The 18,702-nt window shown below is 39.5% G+C and overlaps 1 protein-coding gene across 4 annotated transcripts in view; it reads left to right on the forward strand.

Annotated features, from left to right (window-relative positions):
- Positions 1-18,702, forward strand: part of mtgo (miles to go) — an 813,614-nt gene that overhangs the window by 597,885 nt on the left and 197,027 nt on the right. Inside the window, exon 1 of one of the 4 annotated variants that reach the window (XM_081769004.1) lies at positions 14,331-14,651. The exons of the other annotated variants lie outside the window; for them this stretch is intronic. The gene's annotated coding sequence lies outside the window, so the exon portion shown is untranslated. Of the gene's footprint in view, positions 1-14,330; positions 14,652-18,702 lie in introns of those variants that run through there. 4 annotated transcript variants of the gene reach the window in all.

An 18,702-nucleotide genomic window follows, 5' to 3' on the forward strand; every position in this document is an offset into this window, starting at 1 on the left:
GGGTTTAAACGGGATCGGAAGGTTTCTGTTCATTTGAGTGAATCTGAAAACTACGAATTCGACACTAATATTGATAATCTCTAACCATTTTTATGGATCTTTCCCCTTCCCTTTTCCACGTTTCTCGGCTGAATTCGGATGTAAACAGAATCGGAAGTGTCACCGTTCAACTCAGCAACCCCGAAGACTATGAATTCAACGGTAATATTAGTCAGTTTTGATCATTTTTATGTATCTTCGCCCCTCCCCTGAGTTGAGGGACTGAATTTGGATTTAAACAGCATCGAAAGTGTTCTTCTCAGCGATCCCGAAAACTATAGATGCGACACTAACATCGGTCATTTTCGATCATTTTTAATTATCCTCCCCCTTCCCCAACCCTAGGCTGCACCGTCAAAGTAATATGATAAAAACCACCTCAGGTCCAAACCTCATCTATGTTGAAAATTTAATCGAGATGGTCAGATGGTTCAAGAGTGGTGAAATCACAAAGTCTTTCATTTCTATTTTTCATATATATATATATATATATATATATATATATATATATATATATATATATATATATATATATATATATATATATATATATATATATATATATATACAGGGTTTTCATAAAGTCTGGACGGATTTAAATTGCATATAATTTTCATAAAAATGCTCATAATGAAATCAAATAAAGTGCAAACGGTAGCGGAAGGATTAAATTTTTAGTTGGCAACACTGTTAGATAAGCGGCAATTCTGAACACGTTGAGAGCAGAGATGTTCACCCTCGCGAGGGTGGCCCTCTCGAGGGGATCCTCACCCTCAAGTTCCCTCGCCTACAGTGACGCGAGGGCGAGGGAGCGCGAGAGCGAGGACAAGTTTTGGCCGCGAGGGCGAGGGTGCGCGAGGGCGAGGACAAGCTTCGATGGCGAGGGTGAGGGTGCGCGAGGGCGAGGAAAAGCTTCGACGAAGAGGGTGAGGGTGCGCGAGGGCGAGGACAAGTTTCGGCAGCGAGGGCGAGGGTGCGCGAGGGCGAGGACAAGCTTCGATGGCGAGGGTGAGGGTGCGCGAGGGCGAGGAAAAGCTTCGACGAAGAGGGCGAGGGTGCGCGAGGGCGAGGACAAGTTTCGGCAGAGAGGGTGAGGATGCGCGAGGGCGAGGATAAGCTTCGATGGCGGAGGTGAGGGTGCGCGAGGGCGAGGAAAAGCTTCGACGAAGAGGGCGAGGGTGAACGAGGGTGAGGGCCAAGTGTTACTGCGGGAGCGAGGGTGCACGATGGCTAGAGACAACTTCCTTCAGGAGAACGAGGGCACGCGAGGGAGGAGGACAAGTTTCCTTAAAAGCAACTGTTTTGGAAATTGCTGTTTGACCTCTTTTGGAGAGAGGCAAAATTTAAAATATTATCTGCCATGTCCCCTAGATGAAAACTTAGTGTCATAGCAAGGTTATACATTAATCGTATTTTTTCTTTCAATTAATTGCAGTAGACAATTTCTCGTGTGTACATACATAATTATTAAAAATAATAATGCAAATAAGAATAATATTTGATTTTTCCCATGAAAGTTTCCAGGTAGAAATAGCGCTACATTAAGAAGTAAGTGTGCCTCATTGTTGCCCTCCCTGTGCTGGAGACGTTTTAGATAAGAAGTGTCCACTACACTGTCATGTTTAAAGAGTGTTGGTAGACAGACAGACAGTCACTCACGTTATTCAGCAGTAAATGACAAGAGCGCTGATATCTGAACAAACACAATCAATGAGAGAACCATCAGAATACAGTAGATCAGATGGAAAAAGACTTGATGGAATGACTTTGGTTCATAGATGGCCATAGAAAACTAAAAACGAAAATATTTATTGCAATTAAACGATTAACACGATTGGTATTATTGGACGTGAGTACGTTGGCTCAGTGCTACAGCCAATCTCTGGTTTCAGGGGTCACTCGTTCGATCCCAGGCCAAGTGAGTTCGTGGAGGACGATAGCGTATACTTGGGTTTTCTTGGGATTTTCCCGTTTCCTCCAGTTTTCTCATTCCACCTATTCTTTCATCATAATTCACTTGCAATTCCATCAGTCTCCTTTAGCCATCGATGGCATAACCGTTGGATGTTAAACTAAAGATTTATTTTTTTTATTTTTTTATTTATTATTTATTTTTGTTAAAGATTGGTATCTTTGAAAGCGTTTTTAATATAGTGTAAGAATATGCAGCGCACAGTCTTGAAAAGGGAGACTATTTTGGGCGTCCAGTAGGCTTCTTTCTGTGATCTGTTACCCTTCATTATCGACGTTTTTATTATTATTATTATTATTTTTTTTTTTTTTTCGCTAAATAGGATATTAAAATAGAATGATTTGGTTCTATATCGCAAGTTTTAAAGCTCCCTGACAACTGATATTTAGTCAGCAAAGCATAGGAAAACAGAAATAAAGAAACAAAACTACCTGAAGTATTCGGCTATGGTTCATCTAATCATGGGCGTCGTAACGAGGGGCTTGGGTGGTCGCGTTCCTCCCAGATTTTCGTCACACGTATGTAAGCAAACTAAGAAAATAAAAGCATATATTCAGGGGTGTAGTCGAGAGTATACGAAGGTGTATTGCTCAATCTTAGTCATTTGCGCATATTTTCTGCTTCAAGGCGTGTAGTACTATATTCAAAACTAGCATATATAACCTGTGAAATTTTTAAGACTAGCGTATACTCTGTGAAAATTTTAAGACTATGGTGTACGCCGTGTGAAATTTTAGGACTTGAGTAGGAAGTTTTTGATAGTCTATTATTGCAACACAGCCCCTGCCCGCTGCAGCCCCTAGTTATTCGCCTCTACTTTCTAAACATTTTCTATATATTTTACATCCCTGGAGTTGGTGGCCCCGCATCGTGGAGGTTGTGGGGACATTATCTAAGCCTTTGGTCAAGTGACCTTACATTTGGACCTGTCAAGTGACCTTACATTTACATAGATTGCTATTGAGATAAGTGGGTAAAACTGCATTCAGATTTACACCTATAATTTCATGATTCTTAGTGTTCATCCTCCCGAAGGGGAACTTTCGAAGATGTCCTCAATTCTAACTATAGAGAAACGTTCTCACACAACAGAATAAACATAATTTCAAACCGTTCATGATCTATATTTAGAAAAAAATAGCACTCTACTAACGTAATTTGCTGTTTTGGAAAATATAAGTTTTACTTATGAATATCTGGGAATCAGTCGATCTGTCTGTATTCTGACGTATTAGAGTTAATGTCCCTTTATAATTCATCACCGATGCCGATGCTAAATGGTACGTGAATCTATAGTTTATGGTAGGATCCGAACCACCATAATGCGTTCAAACTTCACTCAAGGGAATCGAACCTGAGACTTGCTGCAAAACAGACATGCTTGCTAGACACTATACTAACTTCCTTTGTATATTTCAATATCATTAACTTTCAGTAATCACCGATAATCGACCTATAACCAGAGTCGAAGTCTAAGAGGGAGTTATTGAAAGTGTTTAATTATCCTAATTTTTATGTAAATATTTCACTTTAGAATATTAGCGTTTAAATACTCCTCTCCCCCATACAACTATTACACACGCTAATACTATGTAACAAGCAGTAACGACTACATATTTAAATATTATCAGGTGCAACATTTAATCAATCAACATATAACATATAAAGCTTATAAAATTTTAATTAGTCAGCTGGATTACATCTTATGAAAAAAGTTGAATAATTTCCACCTTATATGTTAGTTGTTTGACGTAATGTAACCATGAAGGTAAGCTTAGATCTTTGGTCGAAATTCACATTGAAATGATATTCGCAAAGAATCTTCAGTGGGCTGAATCTCTTTCGTTCCAGGTTGGCTACAAGACTGCGATAATCGTAGGACGTAAAAATGAAGATTTTATTCCCCAGTCAGAATTTTTAAACTATCCTATCTCTTCAAGTCAATAATTGTCTGTTTTGCGTTATTACTTTTCAACCACAGAGCAAAATAATTCAGTCACTCTACTCCTGTTTTAATGATGTATGGCAGCGTGTAACAAATTGTTGCGAGGTCCTGGGCAAGAAAAGTTTGTGATCGCCCTTTCAGTTTTTAATTGCTAATTATAATAAAATTTCTGGAAATCAATTAATCTACACATTTAATTATTTGTGCTAAAGAAAATAAAGGTTTGTTCTCTTACTTTCCCGTTCCACCATTTCTTTCATCATCATTCACTTGCAATTTCATCCATCTCCTTTAGCAGTTACATAACTCTGGGGCGCTAAACTAAATATTTCATCTTTTCTTTCATTACTACAATCTTAAAGTTTGCACGTATTAAAGTTTGCACGACATTATTAATTGTTAAATTGGTGGATTTATAAAAGTCAGTGCTAAATCATTTTAGGCTCGATAATCTTTCCAAGGCCCCTGGAGGTGCAAAGCTCTGAGCGTGCCATTTAGGGAGGAACGGTGGCTCAGCGATAGAGAAATTACCTTTGTTCGAAGGGTCGCATGTTCGATTCCCGTCCAAGTAAGTTCGTGGTGGAGGAAATCGTGTTCGTGGGCTTTCTGGGGATTCTCCAGTTTCCTACCACATTTTCATTCAACTATTTCTTTCATCATTCACTTCTGTCTCCTTTAGCATTTAGCTTGCATAATAGTGGGATCTTAAACTAAAGATTTCATTTTTTATTTGCCTTTACGTATTTGTAGTGTAAGGAATCCTTGAGACAACGTTTGAAAGTATCATTTCATAATTGTGGGAATTACTGAAAATAAACTTTCCAGCAATGATAGCTGCCAAAAATGAACCAAAACCAAAGTGATAAAATGCACAAATTGGCCCCTAGGGTAGTTTCTTGAGACAAAGTTTCATATTTATGGCAATTATTGAAAATAATTAAAAATGTTAACATTGTTAAGGTAGGACAAATGTATCTCTATTAGTGGTGAATATTAACAATATTTGAGCATCGAAATTAACCTTACAAGCACATTGACACATTTCAGTTTATATTTTAAAATACCAATTAACTTAGATTCACATTCAAATCAATGAAGTCATTCATGTTATAGGTTAGAGTGGGTATATATTTCCGAGTGATAATTCAACAATAGTGTTCTGAAGTATTTTATTTGTTTGCTGACGGAGTTTCAAAATTAAGCTCTTTAGATCTTTCCCTTTGAATTTGTTCAAATTCCTCAGTTACGCTACATACATCAGGGATGGCCAACGTGTTGACCGTCAAATTCTGACAGATATTCCGCGGCAGTCACTATGCCGCCACTCATCAAACCTTGATTTCACCCTCACCCTCATGAGAGCCGCCCTTATGTGGCTGAATACTTATGCTTGCATCGTAGTTCAAGGAACATTTTGAAGTAAAGGCATTGGATACTGTTGATAAATGATGTAAACGTCACTATCGACCGAGATCTCTATTGTAACAGTTGTTCCATTTTAGGTGTTCCACAGTAAGTTATACGATGATATGTTTAGTTTCCTTTCTTTAGAACGTATGTTAAGCAAGGGCGGATCCAGGACGGACTTCTGGTGGGGGTGGGGGGTTGTAATACTGCTACTTAGAGCTACTTTTAAGAGCTCCAAACTCTGGGATGCGTTTTATTTGTATATATAAAATAAAGAAGTTTCCTCTTCTGGGGGGGAGCGATCGCCCCGATCACCCCCCCCCCGGATCTGCCACTGACGATAAGGAAATAATTCAACAAATAGGTTGAATAATTGATGCTCTGATCCTCACGAAGGAGGCCCTCTCGAGGCCTCCTCACCCTCAATTACCCTCGCCCTCAATGATATGAGGGCGAGGGTGCGCGAGGGCGAGGAAAAGTTTTGAGCACGAAGGCGAGGTCGAGCGAGGATAATGGACAACTCCTATCCCGAGGGCGAGGACAAGCTTCGATGGCGAGGGCGAGGAAAAGCTTCGACGAAAAGGGCGAGGATGTGCGAGGGCGAGGAGAAGCTTCGACACCGAGGGTGAGGGTGCGCGAGAGCGAGGACAAGCTTCGATGGCGAGGGTGAGGGTGCGAGAGGGCGAGGAAAAGCTTCGACGGCGAGGGCGAGGGTGCGCGAGGGCGAGGACAAGTTTCGGCAGCGAGGGCGCGGGTGCGCGAGGACGAGGACAAGCTTCGATGGCGAGGGTGAGGGTGCGCGAGGGCGAGGACAAGTTTCAACAGCGAGGGTGAGGGCGCGCGAGGGCGACGGACAATATCATTCGCAAGGGCGAGGGTGAACGAGGGCGAGGGCCAACTGCTACTGCGAGGGCGAGGGTGAGTGAGGTCGAAGTAAAATGAACATCTATGGTTGAGAGAGGGAGAGGGAGGGCAAGGGTCAGTTTCTTACCAAATTCCATCCATTGTTGTTTCAATGTTGACTGTTAAAAGTAAGTTGTAAGCTGTATTGGTGTGTGTGTCTTTTAAATAAATAAATAAATAAATGAAAAACTCCTCTGAGAAGACTATTTTTTTTACCGTATCAAAGATGGCGTCGGTGAAAGAGAAAGCGCAATGTGTTCTGTGGTACGCAGAGCTAAAATCACCAATTCTGGTGTGTCGAAAGTTCACCAAAGAGTTCAAAAAGCCGGCACCGACTGAGAGTGCAATCCGAAAGTGGCATGCTAAGTTCTTGGAGACAGGAAGCGTCCTGGACCGTCTTTGAAGTGGGAGGCCGCCAACATCGCCTGCAACAGTGAGCAGGGTAAGGGAAAGCATCATCAACAGCCCACAGAAGTCGATTCCTAGACGGTCCATGGAACTCGGAATTCCACAGACAACCGTGTTTAAGATAGCCAAGAAGACAATCAAGGCCAAAGGTTACAAAATCAAGATAGTCCAGGATCTGCATGATGAAGATTTGGACATCCGCTTCAACTTCTGTGACGCCATGCTCAAGCAGTTGGAACATTGCGACGTTCTCCTTTCAGCCATCATGTTCTCAGATGAGGCAACCTTCCATGTCTCCGGGAAGGTTAACCGACACAACTGTCGCGTTTGAGGCACGGAAAACCCAAAGGAATTTGAGACATGACATGACATGAGAGAGATAGCCCTAAAGTGAACGTTTGGTGCGCTGTGTCCTGTGATCATCTGATTGGACCGTTCTTTTTTGAAGAGGAGACCGTGAATGGAGATTCGTACCTGGATATGTTGCAGAAATACCTAATTCCGGAACTGGAGGCACGTGGAATCCAGAACGACATCGTGTTCCAACAGGACGGGGCACCCCCTCACTATGCAATCAAGGTGAGACAGTTCCTCGACGAGAAATTCCCTAACCGATGGATTGGCCGCGGTGGCCCGACCGCTTGGCCGCCAAGATCACCCGACCTTACCCCCTGCGACTTCTGGCTTTGGGGTCATGTGAAAACGGAAGTTTATGCAAAGAAGCCAAGTGGTTTGGAGAACTTAAAGGACAAAATCAGGGCGTTTGTGGCTGGCATTTCGGATCAAACACGGCGGAACGCTGTGAGTGGATTCCAGCGCCGCCTACGCGAAAGTGTGGACGTAAATGGCGCCCAGTTGGAGGTGTGGCGGTGAATGAACTGAGCTGGTGCAGATTACAGGTAAAATTTAATCCTTCCGCTACCGTTTGCGCTTTATTTGATTTCAATATGAGCATTTTTATGTAAATTATAAGCGAATTAAATTCGTCCATACTTTATGAAAACCCTATATATATATATATATATATATATATATATATATATATATAACTTAATAACTCTTGAACCACTCGACTGATCTCGGTTAAATTTTCAACGCAGATGAAGTTCAGGACGGGTGATTTTTATTATTTTATTCTGACGTTCTAACTTACAAAAGGGGAAATTATATATATATATATATATATATATATATATATATATATATATATATATATATATATATATATATATATATATATATATATATATATATAATTAAATAAAAAGACCTATTTTAACAAAAGGACATGTTTTTGATAAACAGGCGGAGGAAAATTTTGCCGAATTCCTTACCAATTACAAAAATTACTACTCAAATGTAAAGATCTACAGGGTCTTATCGTCCTCTTAAATATAATGAAAACTTCTGTGCAGGTAAGGAATATAGGAGCACTTTATGAAATTCTTTCACGTTATTTTTCTTGCTTTGAATAGTGCGTTAATATATTCTAGATTTTTTTTTCCTCTTAATGCATGCGGAAATAATTGTTTAGATAATGCCTCCAGATTTATATGCGCCCGTTTTTAAATAAATATTTTCAGTTGATTTTTTAAGAAATCTATTTAATAGTACATGGTAGATGTTTCGTTGGTATTTTCATATATTTGGGAAGTATTGGGAGGGAAGAGGGAGGATCATTCGCTTCTGTAATGGAGAGCATCACAGTTTAGTATGATGATATAATTGAAGCGAGCGTTAGCGAGCTTCTAATATTCAGCTCGATTGTATTTGCGTTTCTTTCTGTACGTTCGTTCGTTCCACGGTAATTCTCGTAAAACTTATCCGATTTTGATGAAATTTGGTATATGCTTTCCTTCCACTTGCAGAAGTGCCCCTATTGTTTGGAGTTGCAGTTCATCAAGTATAAAGGGGGTAAACGGGAGTAAAATTTATCTCGTGTTGCAAGTTTACACATGTACGTGCAAAAGAGTTTTCCAATATAAACGATGTAAAAATTATTTGGTTATAACAGAACTTAATATACAGGGGTAGACAAAAAATCTAAAAACACTTCATACATGGCACGTAAGTTTGGCCCTCTACTGTATAACACTTGTTGCGGTTGCCGATCTTTTTTGTTTTCAAATGTTTCATGTGGACCTTCCTCTTCCGTCAGCAGTAACCAGTTCACCTGTTAGTGTCGTGATGTGAAAGTGGTGCGATAAAATGGACGACCTAACAGACTTCCAAAGAGGTATGATAGTTGGTACCCGTCTGGTTGGAGCTTCAGTGGCAGCAGTGGCAAACATTGTGGGGGTATCGAAAGGCACTGTGTCCAGTGTCACGAGGGCATACATAATTCATGGGCAAACGACGTCTGCAAAGCACAACAGTGGTCGAAAGACAATCCTGTCAGATAGGGACCGGGGGGCATTAAAACGGATTGTTAGCATCTAGAAAGAAGACCACTGCAATGAAAATTACGTCTGAACTCAATTCCAGCCTACAGAACCCGGTTTAATCGAAAACAGTGCGACTTCATAAATTGAAAATTAATGGCAGGGTCGCTATCGCCAAACCCCTGGTCACAACAGTAAATGCGAAGAGGCGTATCCAGTGGTGCAAGGACCACAAGGCGTGGACTCATGAGCAGTTGAAACACGTAATATGGTCCGATGAATCGACCTTTACCTTGTTTCCAACGTGTCGTATTTACGTATGGCTATGGAGAACACCGTCGCAGGCCTATGATACAGACTGTCTGCTCCCAACTGTAAAGCATGGGGGTGGTTCTGTTACAGTATGGGCAGTGATATCGTGGTTTTCTGCAGGTTCCATCATAGTCCTGCATGGAATGATGAATGCTAAGGCGTATGAGGCCATTTTGGGGAACCAGGTTCTACCCATGGGCCAAATATTGTTCCCTGATGGTGATGGCATCTACCAAGATGATTTGACACCCCCTCACGCTGTAAAAACGGTGAAATCATGGTTTGAGGAGCATGACCAGGAGCTATCACACCTCCCCTGGGTCCCACAATCACCGGATCTGAACATCATTGAGCCATTGTAGTCTGTGGTCTGAGTTAGAAAGTCGTGATCGGTCTCATTACCCTCCACCAGCATCCCTTAAGAAACTGGAGCATCTTTTGGAGGAACAATGGTACAAAATTCCACACACCACGATTCAGGAGCTGTATACGTCCATTCCACGTCGGATCCAAGCTGTTTTGGACGCAAAAGTCGGCCCCACACCATATATTCGCTTTTTCACGTACCTTTGCACCCTTCAAAAACAAACCGCGTAACTCAATTTGTATCACTCCGCCCACGAGTATTCAGTGATTGGTGCAGGAGAAAATGCTTCGTCTGTTTCCCGCAATATTTCTGCTTCTGCACGTGCATGTAATCCTTCACTCAGTGTTGTCAGATGGCGGGAAATTTCCCGCAAAACGGGAAATTCTTATCATTGGCGAGAATGTGGGAAATTCGTGTTAAAAATGGGAAATTATATCAATATTTCTCCTTTTTATGTTGTCTCTATCTAACTGCTTGTGTACATGGAATATGTCGAAAGGTCAAAAGAATCAGAACAGCAAGAAATATTTACAAACGGAACCAAATGGAACTGATAATTAAACGTGTAAATATCCATTTTCTGCAAGAAGAAAGAAGGGAGAGAGGGTTTATGGCCCTTTGCTTACTATATTTGATGTGGCTAGTCATTCACGGAATATTAAGGTGAAGAAGAGGAAAGAAGAATATAATGCTTGGAACTAGTATACACATACACACGTGCAGTGGCGGATCCAAGGGAGGGGCTATAGCCCCCCCCCTTGACGCTCAGGTATACACTGGATAAAATGGGCTTCAATCCTACTTTACACTGGATAAAACGGCAAAATATGGTTTAGCCCCTCCCTTGATCATATCCTGGATCCGCCCCTGCACGTATAAATTTCTCTCTATACCAAATAACCCTCAGATAGAAAGATATTTCTTCTCCCGCAGGAAAAAAATGTACTTCTGATTCATTGTTCATTGTCATTTGTTTTTATATTTGAAATTATTCACATAATGATTAATTAACTAATGATTAACTAAGGTTAATATTCTTTCTTGGCGGGAAATTTTGAAAGGGATCGGGAAATTTCAGGTCTTTGAGCGGGAAGTCTGTTATTCTGAATCTGACAACACTGCCTTCACTGGTAACCTTCCTGCCTGCATGACCATCATCAACTATAGCGCGCGCTCTGCGTATTTGTCAGTGGTTGTAGCTGTTTTCTTGTTAAATTTAATATTTTTGTGTAAGATATCAATCCACATGTAGAGATGTGCTTTTAATTGAAACTAAAATGTTCTTAGTGTGATTTAAAAATACAATAATTGCTACCTAGGTTGAACAAGTGGAATTTCTTGGGGACTATTTTCTTATGGAAGAATAATGGTCATTTGGCTCATTGTCAGTGTTGCTCACTTCTGATTTTTTCGTTTTTTTTTTTTTTTAAATCATAGTCAGACTGTTTAGTCAGTTTCAGAGAACTGGGCTGCAAATGTCCATTATGTTACCCAAAAGAAAAACTGAGCCCTTGTACTAAATTTCTAATTAATACATTAAATGCATTATACTTCGGATAATTGGATATAAAAAGTTGTAGGCCTATTATAAGTAAGAAAGAAAGATAAAAGCTATTTCACCGATTCGAAGTATCGTAACGTCTGATGTTAATTCTGTGTTATAATCAGGGGTAAAAGTGGATCTGAAAAGGTAGGGGGACGGTAGCAAGCGGCATGAAGTCACGCCGTCCACCCGCCTATCCTTGCCCATTTTAATTTTTTAGGAACTGAGGGACGCCGTACATATTTTTTCGAGGTCGGGGATGGCGTTCTCCCGCATTCCCCCACACTTTTACCCCTGGTTATAATTCGCATATCGATTAAAAGAACGATCGGGTTTAACCCTTAACATGCCCTGTAGGGACCCCAGAGAGTGATATGTGGTGATACTGCTGCAACTATAAGAATCAATTTATTCTGGATTTTTATGTGTGTCCTGCATCCGTTTGGCATATACTATCTATTACATAATTAGATCAACAATGCGTTCGTTAAAAAAAATACAAAAAATAAAAACATACTTGAAAATGTAGAAGCTCCATTGTTAAACTTGTATTTCAGATTTACGAACACAAAAGTATAAAATTGTACGAAAAACTGATTATTGTTAAAGTAAACATATTTGATGTCAACCATGCACATTTAACTTAGGTATGCTTTTAGACATCCAAAAAATAATAATTTCAGTGCAATACTATGTTGAGAAATTAAAATAATACTTGGGGTCGCCAGAAGACCCCAGCTTGGTAAACAACGTTGACGAGTTAGGCTTGGTACGTTAAGAGTTAAATGAACATTTAAGAGTCGCAAGAATGATTGTCCGTTCTCAGGAGTAACAAAATATCTGAAAAAATCTTCAAGGGATACTAAAATTTAATAGATTCAATAAATAAACTCTTTCGCTTTTTTTTTAATGAACAATTATTTGATCCACATGTTCTCTTGCCTCTACTTGAGAGTTACGTAGTGATCCGAAAGAGTCTTGAAATGGACATGAGTAAAGAGCATATGTTTTAGTAGATCTGCTAGTCAGGCTAATAAGCATAGTAAGACAACAGAGACTAGAGAACATAGTAAGATCCAATAGTTCTGATTCTAATTTTCCATGTTATTCCTTGACGCTATGGGCAGGCTAAATAAAATTTAGTAGTGATAGATTGAACATTTTGAACCATTAATGAGAACTCCCTGATATCAAAGGACGAGGATTTATGATCAACCACGATTAGCCATGATTTGCAGTTACAGGGAAAATTTAAGAGATTTTTCAGCCCGGCTTCCAGGCATGGACATCCGCAGGACTTTTTCAAGGGGGTAAAATACCGATTCCAGGGGAGGACAAAAGACCGACACACAAACTCAGTCGCGAATACACAATATTTTGATACACGAGGACACATAATACATCAAGTAAAACAACAGTTATTTACGCGCGTATGCTTTTTACCTACAGTAAATAATGTATAATACCAGATATTATAGTATTTAAATGAATATATTAAGTGTTACAACATTTAAGTAAGCAAATTAGTATGTCTTTACATGCACTTCCAAAAACCTTTTAAAACAAAGGGAGGCAACATCCCCTTTCCCCCTTCCTTATTGCGGGTAGCCATGCTTCCTAGTGTTCTGTGTCTATATTTATATGTTACTTCAAAGATTCATGAGAAAGAAAATGCATCCTGGTAATATATCAGAAGTCCATGCCATTTCATTTTCAATCTCCCGCTCTTCGGTTTGTTTCTTAACTTGTTAGTTCGAGGTTTTCTATAAACTTTCTAGTCTGTTAGTTGGCAACATTTGCACACTGTCGTCTGCATTGTTTACAAGGGCTGCAAAGATTCGTGAAAAAGCGAGTAGGTATGATTTTCACACCTTTGCAAACGTTTTAGATTTTTTGTCCAACCCCTGTATGTATTTTTATGGTATTGGGAATATCCCCACGGCTTAAGGTTAAAATCTGCCAAGAATGAAATTATGAATTCATTCGCTGCTCGCTTCCCATTTTAAAAAAAATGCTCGACAGTAATTTTCTTTTTTAAAAAAATGTTATATCTTTTTAAGCTTACCAATCATTCCCTCTGCAGGAAGTTAAATCAGTAAAGAATAAAGTGGAGGATTTATCATTCGAATCCCTCATTTCTGATCAGGGTTAAAAGTGTTTCTGAAAAGGTAAGGGGACGGTAGGTAGCGACATGATGTCACGCCGTCCCCCTGCATATCTTTGCCCATTGTAATTTTTTAGGAACTAGGGAGACCCGTACATATTTTTTGTTGGTGAGGGGACTGCGTCTCCCTGTGTTCCCCCTCACTTTTACCCCCTGCTTCTGATTATTTGATGCAATCTTTATAAAGAGCAACAAGAGGGCACGGGGGCTCAGTGGTAAAGCACTTACCTGTAGTGCGTCGGGTCCCTAGTTCGTTCTCTGGCCAAGAAAGTTTATGAACAAAATTGTGGTCGTGGGTTTTCTCGGAGTACTCACATTTCTTCCTACATTATCATTCCACCAATTTTTCCATCATCGGGACCATTAAACTAAAAGATTTCATTTTTATTTTTCAAAGAACAACAGAAGTTGAGGAAACTAATTATATCCATCACTTTGTTTTTCTGAATATTTCTTTTTTATGACTGGTAAAGGACTATAGTTTATTATGCACTTAAACAGATGTGTTGCAGTGGGAAGGAGTTAATTCGAACACTATTATCAGAACAAGAGTTATCATTTTAGGATAATTAGTGAGTTGCAACGCCCGCACCAATTTTTCTCTCCCTCTACCCTGATTTTGTCATTGATGACTGACTGGTTAGCGATTTCTCTGTTGACACTATGGGAGACGAAATGCGTGAGTACATGCTTGTGCGTATGGTACTTCTGTGTTGGCCGAGTTCACGGATCTACTGCGTGCCACGCTCGTTCATTGACTTATTCCGTCCGCTACGTACCCGAGTAGTTGACCTTCGTGTTCGGGTAGCTTCGGAGAGCGAACTCGCTCTGAGCCTCCTCGTGGCCCCGCCCCTCAAGTCGAAGGACAGCCAGCGAACCCGTGTACATTTTCCTTCATTCCAAGACAGACACGTAAGCATACAGAGTGTGTATAGCGGGTTTGCTCTGAATAGTTTTTTAAAAAAGAAATATATACCTTAGTAATTTTTCGGTGCAAGTTTATATTGACAAAGTTGTTTTATAGTGCTATCAGTATAAGTGTCCAGTTGAATAATTTCACTCACCGCCTTGTGCTGTGAAAGTTAACTTATAAAGTGATGACATTTTCCACGAAGTGTTGAACAGTGTTCTATAAGTGGAAAATTTCCCCGTTTCTCGCGTTGACAGTTACATGTGTCTCCTGTATTTGCCTGTATTGGCTCTAAAAAATGTAAGTTTGTGCTAGTGATTATAATTTTTGATATTTGGTATGTCTCATGGGTGATTGAGTATGTGAGAATGATGCAAACACTTACATGTATTAACGAACAGAATGTTGTCGGCCTGCGAAACATATTAAGTTGTACGTGACCTTATGTGCAGATGCTGTATGTTTGAGTGATGTGTTGTAAAGTGTGGGTGTGAAGGACCCAGTGTGTGTGTGGGCGAATGAATGTCCGGCTGTTTAACATAGTGTGTTCAGTCAAGGATGGGAATGTAGTAGCCTTTTTTTAGTTACTTTTTTATGCATTACATATAGTTAGTTGTAAGAGAAAAAACGTGAATGCCAGCTTCGTATTGTAATTGTGGAACTTGAAATTATTATTGATAATGTTGCGTGTTGTTTTAAATCGCAAAATTGATAATTATATATTACTCCAGAGTATGACAACATTTATTCAACTTACTATAGAGATAGTGTATATGATAGTACGAGAATTTTAATTGTTTTCTTTAATCGAATTATTATTGTTAATAATAAGCTGTGTTCAACGTCAATTGAAAGTAGACACGTCGGACTGGAACTCCAAGTTTTAAGAAAATTCTCATTGTAGTGATAGAGTTCTTATTTTCCCGCTTTCACTGTATCTGAGGGATATTCTAAAATCGAAATGTCTCTTAACATGAAAGTAGGAATAATGTTCACTCCCTTGAAAGATTTGGTGTCTATAGAAATACTTGGGGACCCGCAGTATTTTCTTTAGTCCGGGAGCGATATTTTAGGCAAGAATGTGTTGCGTATTATGAGAAATATTAACTGTTATAAAGTTAATTTGCTTTTTTCCATGTTATGATACTAAATTAGCAGGATTTTCGTGATTGCTATTTCACCAGAGCTGTATTTTTATTTGTAAATGAATTTTTACTGTTTTCTGTGCCGAGAATTATTTATCATAACCGTTAATATGGGTGTTTGAAGTTTTTATGCAGTATGCTGCGTATTCACCGGTGATTGATATTCCCCAACATGTTTCCTCCGAAGTAGGTTTGATTTTCAGGCCGTATTTTAAACCAGCAAGAACAAACTCCCCTGCAATTTGGAGATTGCCTTTTAAAATGCTGTCAGAAGTCAATCGAAAAACGCTTCAGATACTGTAGCTGTGAATGATCTTAGTTTATTTATTGCTAATAACGATTGTGATGTATTAGGAAAGGTAAAGTAGTAATACATGGCATGAATGCGCGTTGACAACTTCTAAAGGAATATATTATTTTTAAAAAAGTACGCGTCCAGAAACTGAATCTCTAGTTCTATTCCTCGTTACTTGGTTATGGAGCTGTTGCCACGGAGTTACAAGTTTTTTTTAGTTTGACCCTGCGAACATTAGGGAGTGTACCGTACCATAGAGACCTGCATGGGCGGGCCGATTAATTGTAATTCTTTAATAATTATTGACTCGTTAAACGATAATTGGAATAATGCCAGACGTTGAAGAAGTATGCCCGTGAAAAATGTTATAAAGAATGCAATTGCTATTTACAGTTTGTGTTGCTTAGCGGCTCCACTTTCACTATAGGGGATTGCAGGCATTGCGCGGTAAATTGAGCTCTGACCTTGACCTTCACTGAATCCAAAATATGACAAGAAGGGGTGGGAAAGTTTTGCCTGTCGCTAAACAATATTGTCATCTTCACTTTATGCTAGAAATCCAAGTTAGATTTTTGTTACAGGAAATGGAGCTTTTGTTCTCCCGTTGACAGGCAAAGTTCTAGGAGACAATGGAACCATTCGGGAGGCAAGCGTCAGGTTGTGAACCAGAGTTTAGAAAATATTTCTGAGAGTTAGGTCAAGTTTAATACTAAATTTTGAGAAAGATGGGGCTCGAGCTAAATTTTTAAAAAGATTATCGGGCCGAAGATCTCCAAAACTTTTCGGGCCCGGGCCTAGATACATTCGGGCTGGATTGGGCTCGGACCGAAAAATTCGGCCGGTTCAGGTCTCTACCGTGCCATATTACGTCAACAGCGTGGATTCACGTGGTTCTATCGACATTCGGGCTCTGTTGGAATTAAATGCATGCATTTAGCTACATTTGCCTAAAGTTTCTTTTTTTTTTTTCCTAGGGCTACGTAATATATGAATATTATTACGAGGATGCAAAGTTTTTTTTTTTTTTTTTTACGAAGAGGGCACCAGGTAGGCAAAGTTTGGTAGGCCTAACCAGGCCCGTAGCCAGCCCAAAAATGTGCACATATACACACCTGGAGTGAAAGATACTATAAGCTACCGTATGCCTACGACGGGAGCTAATAAAAGGAAGGAAGGTGTTTGTAAGAGCGTTCGAGATAATCTTCACTTGGATTCAGGCTGTTTTGTGATGTTAACAATTTTGTTGAGAACCAGTGTCCTTATGTTCTAAGAGGGAATAAAACTAGAAGTTCTTTGTATGTTCACATTTTTCTGTGATTCTAATTATTTTTTTCGTGCTTCCTTTCTTGAACTTGACTAAGGGGACGCCGTCCTCTTGCTTCCATTCCTTCCGTGGACACTATTGCACATCGCCAGTCTCAATTTCCTTGTATTAGAATCGAAACAGTGGCTTCGCATCCTTACTTAAATCACTTTCCATTCGGAAGATATTCCAGTCGAGTTTACTGTGGTACACGTAGGAAGTTATTTACTTCTTCATTTTGTATATGGACTGGAGAAAAAGGATCTTGATCCTCTTCGTAACGTATAAACCGTGTCTTGTGCGTTCGGAGTGCCTTCGCTTCTACTGGAAATCATCGTCTAGGCTTTTCTAGATTCTTCAGTGTTGGAATGCAAGATACTTTCATACATCATCCTGCCTATGAAGTACTTTGGTTATCATTTGTATTGAGAGGCATAAACTACATACTGATCAGCCTTATATATGTTGTACATGCCAGGTTCAAGGAAAAACTGATTACAGAGGAATGAGGACTACTTTTCTTCTTTTTTAAAAGTTATATTTCTTACTTGATTCAGTACAATAAAGTTAGAGTGCATAACGTAGGAAATTAGATGATGGAAAAGGATGGTCACGGCATTTATTGAAGTTAATATTCATCAGGTAGTCATGCATGCTGTTGACGGGTACGTCACATGGGCATCCGAGCCTCTCTCTTTTTTGCTACGTGTCACAATTATCTAAGTTGATTTGGTTTACCGCATTTCTGATTTGAATCATCGTCTCTTTTGATCGTGAAAAATCAGGAATATATCCTTGAGAGAGAGAGTTTAGTTTTGAAACCGTTTGGAATTTTCTGTCGAGAGTAAAATTGTCACATTTACCAGTTCATCTTACGACATTAGGGTGCTCTATTTTAATTAGTCGTAATATTCTATAATTACAGGGCGACTGACTTGTTTCTCTTAGGTATAAGGAAAATTCTGGTCTGCCTTTTTTTATTTCCCGTGAGAAAAGTTTCATGTTTTCACAGCATAAGCATGATCAGTTGTTACAAATTATTTTTTCATGTGGTAGGAGATGGTAGAATGATCAGTGGGTTTAGTAATCGTCGAATTCTAGTAGGCGGAAACTAGTGTTTTGTGTTGCAATATTGATACTGTTGCGGTTGTTTTCCAAGTTCGGATTTCTGAAAGGGGGCGAGCCCTGAAATTCTTCTTCCTTGTTTCAGCATCTTTTCTCATTAGTCATTGTAAATTGATATGTGTCTTGTAACTGTGTGTGTGTGTGTGTGTGTGTGTGTGTGTGTGTGTGTGTAAACTTGAGATTAATCATTTATGACAATTTTGAACATGATTATGTTATAAAACATTGAAGGGAAAGTTTTTTTTACTCTTTCTTTCGTGGAAATTCCATACTCGTATAATCCAACAGCAGGAAGAGACCGGGATGGGTGTGTGTTAACTTAACTTTCGCGTTGGATTAATTGGAATTGAAGCTGATTAAGGGTTCAGGTGGTAAGGTTCGTAATGAAAATTAAAGTGGGATTATTTTAATGCCCTGTAGGGAAGTAGTGATTGAGGAATTTATACTCTGAGCACACACACACACAAATAATAATAATAATAA

The sequence above is a fragment of the Thermobia domestica genome, chromosome 8 (assembly GCF_964235325.1).
Source record: "Thermobia domestica chromosome 8, izTheDome1.hap1.1, whole genome shotgun sequence".
NCBI lineage: Eukaryota > Metazoa > Arthropoda > Insecta > Zygentoma > Lepismatidae > Thermobia > Thermobia domestica.